The following is a 9,208-nucleotide window of genomic DNA, read 5'->3' on the forward strand; positions in this document are numbered from 1 at the left end:
TCAGTGCAGAGCCCAATGTGGGACTCGAACTCACGAACCGTAAGATCATGACCTATGGCGAAATCAAGAAATGGACACTTAACTGCCTGAGCCACCCAGGAGCCCAAACAGCATGTTTTGACTGAAGTGGAAATTATAGCTGTCTGGCCCCGATGATAGTGTGGCACTATAAACTCACTGGTTTGCTTTCTAAAGCGAGCCATTAAAAATTAGGTAGAGTGATTTTCTTTACTGTCACTGAATAATGTGAAAAGTGTCATTGCCAGATATATCCCTCTGCCCTCTAGACACACTCTCCACCTTTCTTCTCCTCCAAAGACTGGTGTTGAGGGTCTTCCTTACCTTTTGGTTTGGTCAGTGGGGTGACCTGTAAAAGATCCAAGGAAAAGAGGTGCATGTAGTGAAGGAATTTATTTCCCTTCTTGCAGGGTCATCCTGGACTATTTCAGCCCACACAAGAATTTCACAACACCTTTTGGCCTTTGGGTTCCGAAATCCTTCTCCTCTTCTGGTTGGGTGTAGGGGTGCAAACATCCTAGTCTACTGTGACCCTATTCCCTACACCCTGTCATGCTTTTGTAAAGAGTCCCTTTATTAAACCTTCCTCAAGTTATCCTAAAATGAGCATATTCTCTTTTCTCCGCGGAGACCTCCATCAGACCAGAGCTACAGATACACCGGGCCTCTCCTCACCTCAATCCCAGGAGGAGCACCAAGGGCCTCTCTTTATGCTACGGGGTCCCACACTCCAGGCCAAAGTTTATTGGAAGGATATATTGACACCTGAGCAAAATTAGACCAATCGGATACTCAGGGGGAGTTTACATTAAGAAATTCTTCATATGGACTAGAGGAGGTGAAGCCCTTTTTGCACAGTAAGTGGACTGAGAGGCAGAGAAAGTTGGTCTGTAAAAACATTTTACTTATTGAAGTTGTCTGAGTTTAATGGTTTTTCAGTCCTTGGTTCCAGTCCCTCTTGACAGCCAAGTAAACTCTCGTCTTGTGAGGTAACTCTTGTTCTCGTCTTGTGAGGTAACTCTTGTTTTTTTTTTTTTTTTTTTCTTTTTTTTTTTTTTTAAATTTTTTTTTTCAACGTTTATTTATTTTGAGACAGAGAGAGACAGAGCATGAACAGGGGAGGGGCAGAGAGAGAGGGAGACACAGAATCAGAAACAGGCTCCAGGCTCCGAGCCATCAGCCCAGAGCCCGACGCGGGGCTCGAACTCACGGACCGCGAGATCGTGACCTGGCTGAAGTCGGACGCTTAACCGACTGCGCCACCCAGGCGCCCCACTCTTGTTTTCTTATAGAAGTACCACATACACACATTCACGCATGCGCGCACAAGCACACGGTTTTGTTGGTTTAAGCACGTTCAAGTTATTTGCTGTTACTTCCAGCCGGAGACACTTAACTAATAGAAGACTTGCTACATATAATCCCAGTTACCACTTACAGAGTACTTCGTGTATGCCAGACTCCAGCATGACTTACCTTGTTTCATGTTCTCACCTCTGAGAAGTTGTTTTCCCGTGACCCAGACTTTCACTTTCTTGGCTTAAAAGTTCTTTCCGATGACTCCCTCTCTGTGACCCTCATTTTTTTTCTGGGTGTCTCTCCCAAGGGGTGCCTCATTAAATGGTTTCTGATGGCCAAATGCCGAAGGGAGAGCTTTCCCCATACCACCAACACGCACTTCTCAGACACAGGCTGGGTGTCCTACAATGGAAATCGATTCTGACACCATCCGGCCCCAGAGACAGGTAAAGGGCTCAGTCCTGCAGGATCATCCTCCATTTCAGACACCAGTTGCAAGCCCAGGTTGTTACCTGTACTTCTGACTGACCAGCTCTAAATTAGAGGTTCTCAGTGCCCCCCCCTTAGGTTGGATTCATTTGTCAGAGCAGCTCGAAGAGCTCGGGAAACCCGTTTACTCATTAGATTACCCATTTACTGCAAAGGATTTTACAGGATACAAATCAACAGCCAGATGAAGAGAGGCATAGGCAAGGAATGGGCAGAGCGCACAGAGCTTCCATGATCTTCCAAGTTCACCTCTTCCCCGAATCTCCTCGTGCTCACCCATCCTGAAGCTCTCTGCACCCTGGCCTTTGGGTCTTTATGGAGGCTTCGTTACACTGGCATGGTTAATTAAATTTTTTGCCATTGCTAATTGAACTCAATTTTTAGCCCTTCTTGCCTCCTCAATGGGGCGGTGGCAGGGGGCGGGGGCGAGGTGCTGAAAGGGGCTGAAAAGGTTCCAACCCTTAGGCATGGTTAGTTGCCTCGGTAACCAACCCCCATCCCTAAGTGCTTTCCAAAAGTTACCTTATTAACATAAATCGGGGGTGGTGAAATAACAAGACATCCATTTCACCTTTACTGTCTGACGCGATTTCATGAATTAAGGACAAAAGACCAAACATTATGACAAAAGATGCTCCTACTGCTCTTATGGCTCAGTAAATTCCAAGGATTTGGGCTGCCGTGAGCCAGGAACCATGGATGAAGACCAAATATATGGTCTTCTCATATGATGAATTCTGTTCTTTTTCTTCATCACAGATGTCACTGCACACCGTGAAAATGACAACAGCTACATCCAACATTCCATCTGCGGATGCTACCAAACATTCTAGTCCTCAGGGTGCCCAAACATTCCTAAGTTTGATGAAAAGAGAGAACGTCTTGTCTCCCTCTGTGTCAGCTTGGCCCTTTAGCAGTTCTCCATAGGGTTAGAGGCTCCTAAATTCTCCCGAGGAGATCCATGAGCTAATTGGTAGAGCTTCTCAACCCGGCACCGCAGCACAGGTTATGTGGCATATTGATTCCCCTGGCCCCTGGAACAGCCTGATGGGGACCGGCTGACTAGAGCCCCAGCACTAACCTTGAGCAGTCTTATTTCATCAATCCCAGTGTGGTCTACAGATGTTACCATTTTCTGTAAATACCACGTCATGAAGCTAGCCATGCGCACAAAACCCCTACCCTGTGCCAGTAACAGGAGATGCAAATCCTGTCTGGACCAGGTCAACAATAGGCATTGCGCCGTTAGCCGATGCTTGCCTTTTCTGTTTTCTGGTTTCTCTTCTCTGTTAGAAAATGAAACTTGCATGCAAATGAAGAAGCAGACTGTGGTGTGTGTACGAGTGTGTGGATGTGTATATGTATGTATCATTAGGGAACAAGAAAGGTGTCGTCTATACTGCCATTAGCCAGCCCCAAATGCCTTATTATATATACCGTCCCACTCTGACCAACATGGAGACAGTCATGGAGAGTTAGGTCACCTACCTGACGTTACACACTAAGTGAAAGATCCGGGATTCCAGTTGAGGCCCGCTCAGCTCTGGCGACATATGCCCCATTCCACATTATTGCCACATTCCATCTTTCTGGTGCTCCATTGATTAGGCTAAGACCTTCAACTCTCCATTTAGAGAACAGACTCTGGGGCGGCCGCGGAGATGCCCCCCTTAGAAGCCTCTTCAAGAGGCAACTGTCACAAGGAATGCAGTCAGGCCACAGTCTCCGGCTGCAGCCACTTTGGGGTTTGGCGCAACGCTTGGGGCAAAGACGCACCCTCTCCGGGTAGCTCCGGCCAGTGACTGAGCCTGTGTGGCAGCGCTACTGGGGCCCCGTCCCCTGTGTTCAACCTGACACTCCTCTGGAGGAAATCTGTGAGCTGGAGCCCTTGTTGGGTTGGTCAGGGTGGTCTTTGACCTGCACTCTCGTCAAAAGGCCCGCTGGGTCGGGTTCCCTTTCCCCTTTATCATTCATGGGCATTACCCCCAACAGATCTCTTAGACTTCTGACTCTGTCTCGGTGTCTGCTTCCTGACACAGACTCCCTGAGGGAAGGGCCGTGCCACAGCACCTAGCACAGTACTTTGTACCTAATGAGTTTCATGGAGCTTTTTTTTTTTTAATGACTAAGCATGGTAGCAATGAGCAGTTCCAATGTCTTCTTGTACTAGTTCTGGGGAAACACTGCACCCAAAGGCCCAGAATGCTACAGGCCAGGAAGGCTTTAGAGCATCGGGCCACCTGCAGCATTTAAATGAAGATCCCTGGGTCCCATGCTCAAGGATTTTGCCTCAGTGGCATGTAGGGCCAGGACACTCCATGTTTAGCAAGCACCCCTCATGTGTTTAAAGCCAGGCGGTCCTCAGCCCTCTCTAAAGTTCTAAAGTTCTCCCCTTTCCCCACCACTACCACATTCGGTGGCATGGGTGTGCCCATGAATTTGGAGACTCTTGGCTTATTCTAAGATTAGGATTTTCTTTATCTCCTGGATATGTTCCAGTCTTCACTTAAAAATGAGTAGGTCCCCAAGGGTAGAGTGTAAAGATTGCCTTGAACTTGGAAGAGACACTCATTGGCGGTACTATCAGCTGACATCTGGATGTGGGCTGGGATTAAGAAAGGTAAGCAAGGCAGTTAGCCTCAGGTCACAGTGTGGATCGCTGACGTGTGAGTCGTGGATGTAGGAGTTCAGTCTAGTCCAGCCCCACTTTGTTATTTAAGCAGAATGTCTTCCATTCATCTCTATCCTTCCTTCAGAGGTGACCTCAAATACCCCTTTCTGGCTCCTCGAAGTGCACACCTTTTCCCAAGGTCCCCTCCCCCTCATACTTCCTTCCACAACAGTACATTATACTTAAGTTGCTTACTTTACGTACCTTTCTTTACCCATGCCCGTGAAAATTCTTTGGGATTGAAGTACAATTCTTTTCATCTCTCCATTCCAGTGCCTACCTCAGGTGGTGCTTAAAAATGGGAGGAGCTCCACTGATGGGATGGAGGGGTGGAGGGAAAGACGGAGGATGGGAAAAAAATCAAAGGTCAGAGAATGAACGCAGGAATGACCTCAGACGACCAGATACCTTCATTTCAGTGCTTCATCTGACTAGCTTCCCACACACATCTCCAATATCACATTGACGTAAAAATAAATGGCTATGAAATATATATTTATTTTCTTTGTGGTTTCAACTGATTTGAATTTACTTTAAGCAAATTGAAAATATTTGTGAGGACATTTTTTTAAAAGTAAAATTTAAAAAATGCCTCGTCAAGATGAAAATTTGGATTACGGGAGGTAGTGTGTTAATAGCAGGCTTTGGAATCGATTAGTCTGAGGTTAAAATCCTGCCTTGTTATTACTTACTTATGTAGCTTCAGGATCCTCATATGTAAAATGGGATCAGTGATGTTTCTACCGCAACAGTTATTAAGCCATTACAAAGTGCTTGGCACATAGTAAGGGCTCAACAAATATTAATTACTTTCTTTTCCTTTGGCCAAAACTTAATCAGATCCTTGTATTTGGAGACCAAATCCATTTTGTCATTTAAAAAATTTTCTAAATGCATACACATGGATCAGATGCTCATAAGTACATGTTACATGAATGAGAAAATTGTTGCATTGCTTCTGCCTTATTTCAAATTCTAATTTTAGTTCACTTCAGTGTTAGGAAGTGAATTTAAAAGCATGGCAACATGACTCAAGAGAATAAGATTTTCTATCCAGAAATCTTGATTTAAATCTTCACTGGTTGACTTTTCAGAAGAGTGCAAATGTTGGCATTATCTTCTTTATTAGCAATTTGTAAAGAACTGGGATCTCACACAGCTGTGTGCAGCTCAAAGATGTACCAAGCAAAGAATAAATTTCCTGCCCACGCAAACTCAAGGCAAAAACCCCACAAACTGTCTTATATTATTCTGACAGCCTGAGCAATGTTTCTTATTTTTCTCATAAAGCAGCTTGACAAAATTACAAGAATTTTCCACTATGTAGAATTTTTACCTTGTGGGATGGTTAAAGCTGATGATATATTTGTTTTAGGAGAGACTAAAGGCTCAGAGTCGCAGAAATGTACAGATTTCACTCTAGCAATTTAGCAAATAAAAATTCCTCTTTTAAGCCTCAAGGTGACCAGTGATATGATCTGGACCAGGTCCACTCAGGCGCCTCTCCAAGATGCATTCCAAAAAATACAAGTATTTCGTACTCACAATTGTCGTGTACTCAACACTGTGGCCGGGGTCAAAGGGCGCCAGGCTTCCTCAAAATCCTGCTGGAACCCACCTCTTATTTAAAATGTACACCAGTGGAGGGCCTGGGTGGCTTAGTCGGCTGAGCGTCCGACTTCAGCTCAGGTCATGATCTCACGGCTTGTGAGTCTGAGCCCCGCGCCGGGCTCTGTGATGACAGCTCGGAGCCTGGAGCCTGCTTCGGATTCTGTGTCTTTCTCTCTGCCCCTCCCCTGCTCATGCTCTGTCTCTCTCTGTCTCAAAAATAAATAAACATTACAAAAAAATTTTTTTTTAAATGGACACCAGTGGAAATAAGGAATTCAACAGTGGTCATTCTGCTTACGTCACCATTTACTGGACTCTATCAGTGTAGAACACAGAGATGAATGGAGACATCTAATAGTCTCAGTAAAACCAAGTGCCAGGCAAGGACCAAGGTATCTCATATATTGGGCACTAATTCTGTGAGAGATGCTTAACATTATTGTGTATTTATATATATTTTTTACTTATACTTCCTTACGTTCTAGAATAGTTGTTTCCAGAACCACTTGTATTTTCTCCACCCTACACCCTCATATCAGTCATTTTTATAAGAGGCCCTGGTTCCTTTTATTGGAGAACATATCACCTTTTACAACCTGTCCTCAAGCCACATGGTTTCTCCTTGCTGGTTGAGTCACAAAGTCCACCCAGGTTGAAAGGGGAAGGGAAATGGATTCCATATCTTGATGGAGGAGTGGAGGTATTGCACAGTTTCAGGATGAGAGTATTGTTATGGCCATATTTAGAAAATACATGCAGTCACAGGTGATCTGGATATCTCAGTGGGAAGGGAAAATTTGAGCAAAAACTTAGAGGAGGTGAGGAATTCAGCTTATCTGTGGGAGCGATGTTCCAGATGGAGGCAACAGTCAATGTAAATAAAAAGGCCTTACAATGAGACTATGTGTTAAACCACTAATGTGTTTTAAAGGAACAGCAAAGGGGCCGCCATTGCTAATGGAGGTGTGGTGAAGAGAGTCCTAGAAGAGGAGGATGGTGAGGTAAAGGGAGGACAGATGGGATTGATTATAAAGAACCTAGAGGACATGGTGAGGATTTGAGTGAACGGCCATTGCCAGGTATGGAGTGATGGGATTTTAAATATTTTATTTTAACTTGGTCACCCTCAACATTTTAAATGTTGATCACCCTCAACAGGACCACCCTGTTGTGACTTGACTTCAGAGGACAAGGGTGGAAGGAGGTAAGGCAGTCAGGATGCTGTCGCAGTCATCTACTACACAGGGGTGATGGTGGTTTGGACCAGGGTGGTAGCAGTGGAGGTGGTGCAGAGTGCTTGGATTCTGAACAACTTCTGAAGCTAGAGCTAACAAACTTTCCTGCTGGAATGAAGATGGAGTGTCAGAGAAAGGAAAACTAATGATGAAGTCAATATTGGCCTATAAAGCTGCAAGGAAAGGTTGTTGTCAGTTGAGATGACTATGGATGGGAGAGAGATCAGGAGCTTATTTTTGGAAATGCTGATTTCCAGATATCTATTGGACATCCAAGTTGAGAGGTCGAGAAAGCTTTGGGGATTCACATTTGGAATTCAGTAGAGGAGTCTGGACTGGACATATACGTTTGGATGTGATTGCATCTAGATTTGTGTTTCAGGTCATAATGGCATCCCCAAGAAAGTGGGTAAATATAGAGGAGAGAATCGAATATAGAGGAGAGTACCTCAGAGGACTGATCCCTGGGGTACTCCACATTAAGAAGCAGGAATCGTCAAAAGCGATAGGGAGTAACCAGTAAAAGAGAAGAACATGTTGTGTCTGGGAAGGAAATGAAAAAAAAGTGTGCCGTGGAGGAAAGAGGCATCGACTGCCAAATGATGTCACTCAGTTCAGTAAAATGAGGATCCGGAATCTGACCATTGGATTAAACAATATGGAGGTCACTGGTTTTCCTTGACAAGAGCAGTTTAGGTGGAATTATAGAGCTGAGTGTAGCAGTTTGAAGAGAGAATGTGAAGAGAGGATTTAGAGATGGTATAGATATCTCTTTGAGGATTTTTATTGAAAAAAGGAGTAAAAATAATTTTGTGGTGACTCGTCAGGGAAAATGAGTTCAAGTGAAGATTTACATGCCTATGGAAATAAGCCAGTAAAAAGTAAAAGACCGATGATTTAGGAGAGAAGAGGCAAATTGCTGAAGTAAGGTCCTTGTGCAGGTGAGGGGGACAGAGATCTAGTGTCCAGGGGCTTTAGTAGGAGCATATACAATTCCTCTGATTCCAGGCAGAGAGGCACAGCGTGTGAGCGCAGTTGCTGGTAAGTCAGTGTGGTGGTGGTGGTGGTGGTGGGGGGGATCAGTTGAAATTCTCTTGCAATTGATTCAATTTTTCTAGTGAAATAGGAAACAAGGTCATCAGCTGAAGGTGAAAGTGGGGGAGGGTGTGTTAGAGGTTTGAGGAAAAAGGTAAAGGGGTAGAGTAGGCACGTTACAGCATGGGAGAGTGATTAGGGACACAGAGATTAGGGACACAGAGTATGAATTCCTGGAAGCACCATGGGGCCATCTGAGGGTTGTCTTACCTTCAGCAACTTGTGTTACAGTCAGCACCACCTGTTTTATGTTTCTCCACCCACCTTCAGGGGCAGGTGTGAGTAGGCAGAGAGGTGAGTTTGACAAGGGCATGATGAAGTGAGAGAGGACAATGGAGGTGTAAGCGAGGGAGTGGTTACAATGACTGACCATGGAATTTAAGCGGAGTAGGGAGGATAGTGAGGACACATCGAGGGGGTGAGAAGACAACGCAAAGTCTGTCGGATCATTGCGCTGAATGTTTTAGTGAGCGAAACGCCCAAGGGTGTCAGGTGGCCCTCCCTACCCTTCAGTTTAATAAATATACAAATCAATAGCCAATTCCTACTTCCTCGCTCTGGACAACTTCCTAGGGAAAAACCCAAATTAGGTTGAAAGAAGACAGAAATACCTCCCTTGGCAATAATATCTACAAAAATTAGACAAGGTAATAAATGGATTTCTTTGGGCACACAGTAAATGCAACGATGGGTTTCGACTAGTCTTTTTGTCTCGTAACAGCCTCTGGTTTCGTATGCTAAGGCTCAGTGCTGCCATTTAGTCCTGGCTTGTGGTTGTCCCATGAAGGGT

The sequence above is a fragment of the Lynx canadensis genome, chromosome B4, assembly GCF_007474595.2.
Source record: "Lynx canadensis isolate LIC74 chromosome B4, mLynCan4.pri.v2, whole genome shotgun sequence".
Lineage (NCBI taxonomy): Eukaryota > Metazoa > Chordata > Mammalia > Carnivora > Felidae > Lynx > Lynx canadensis.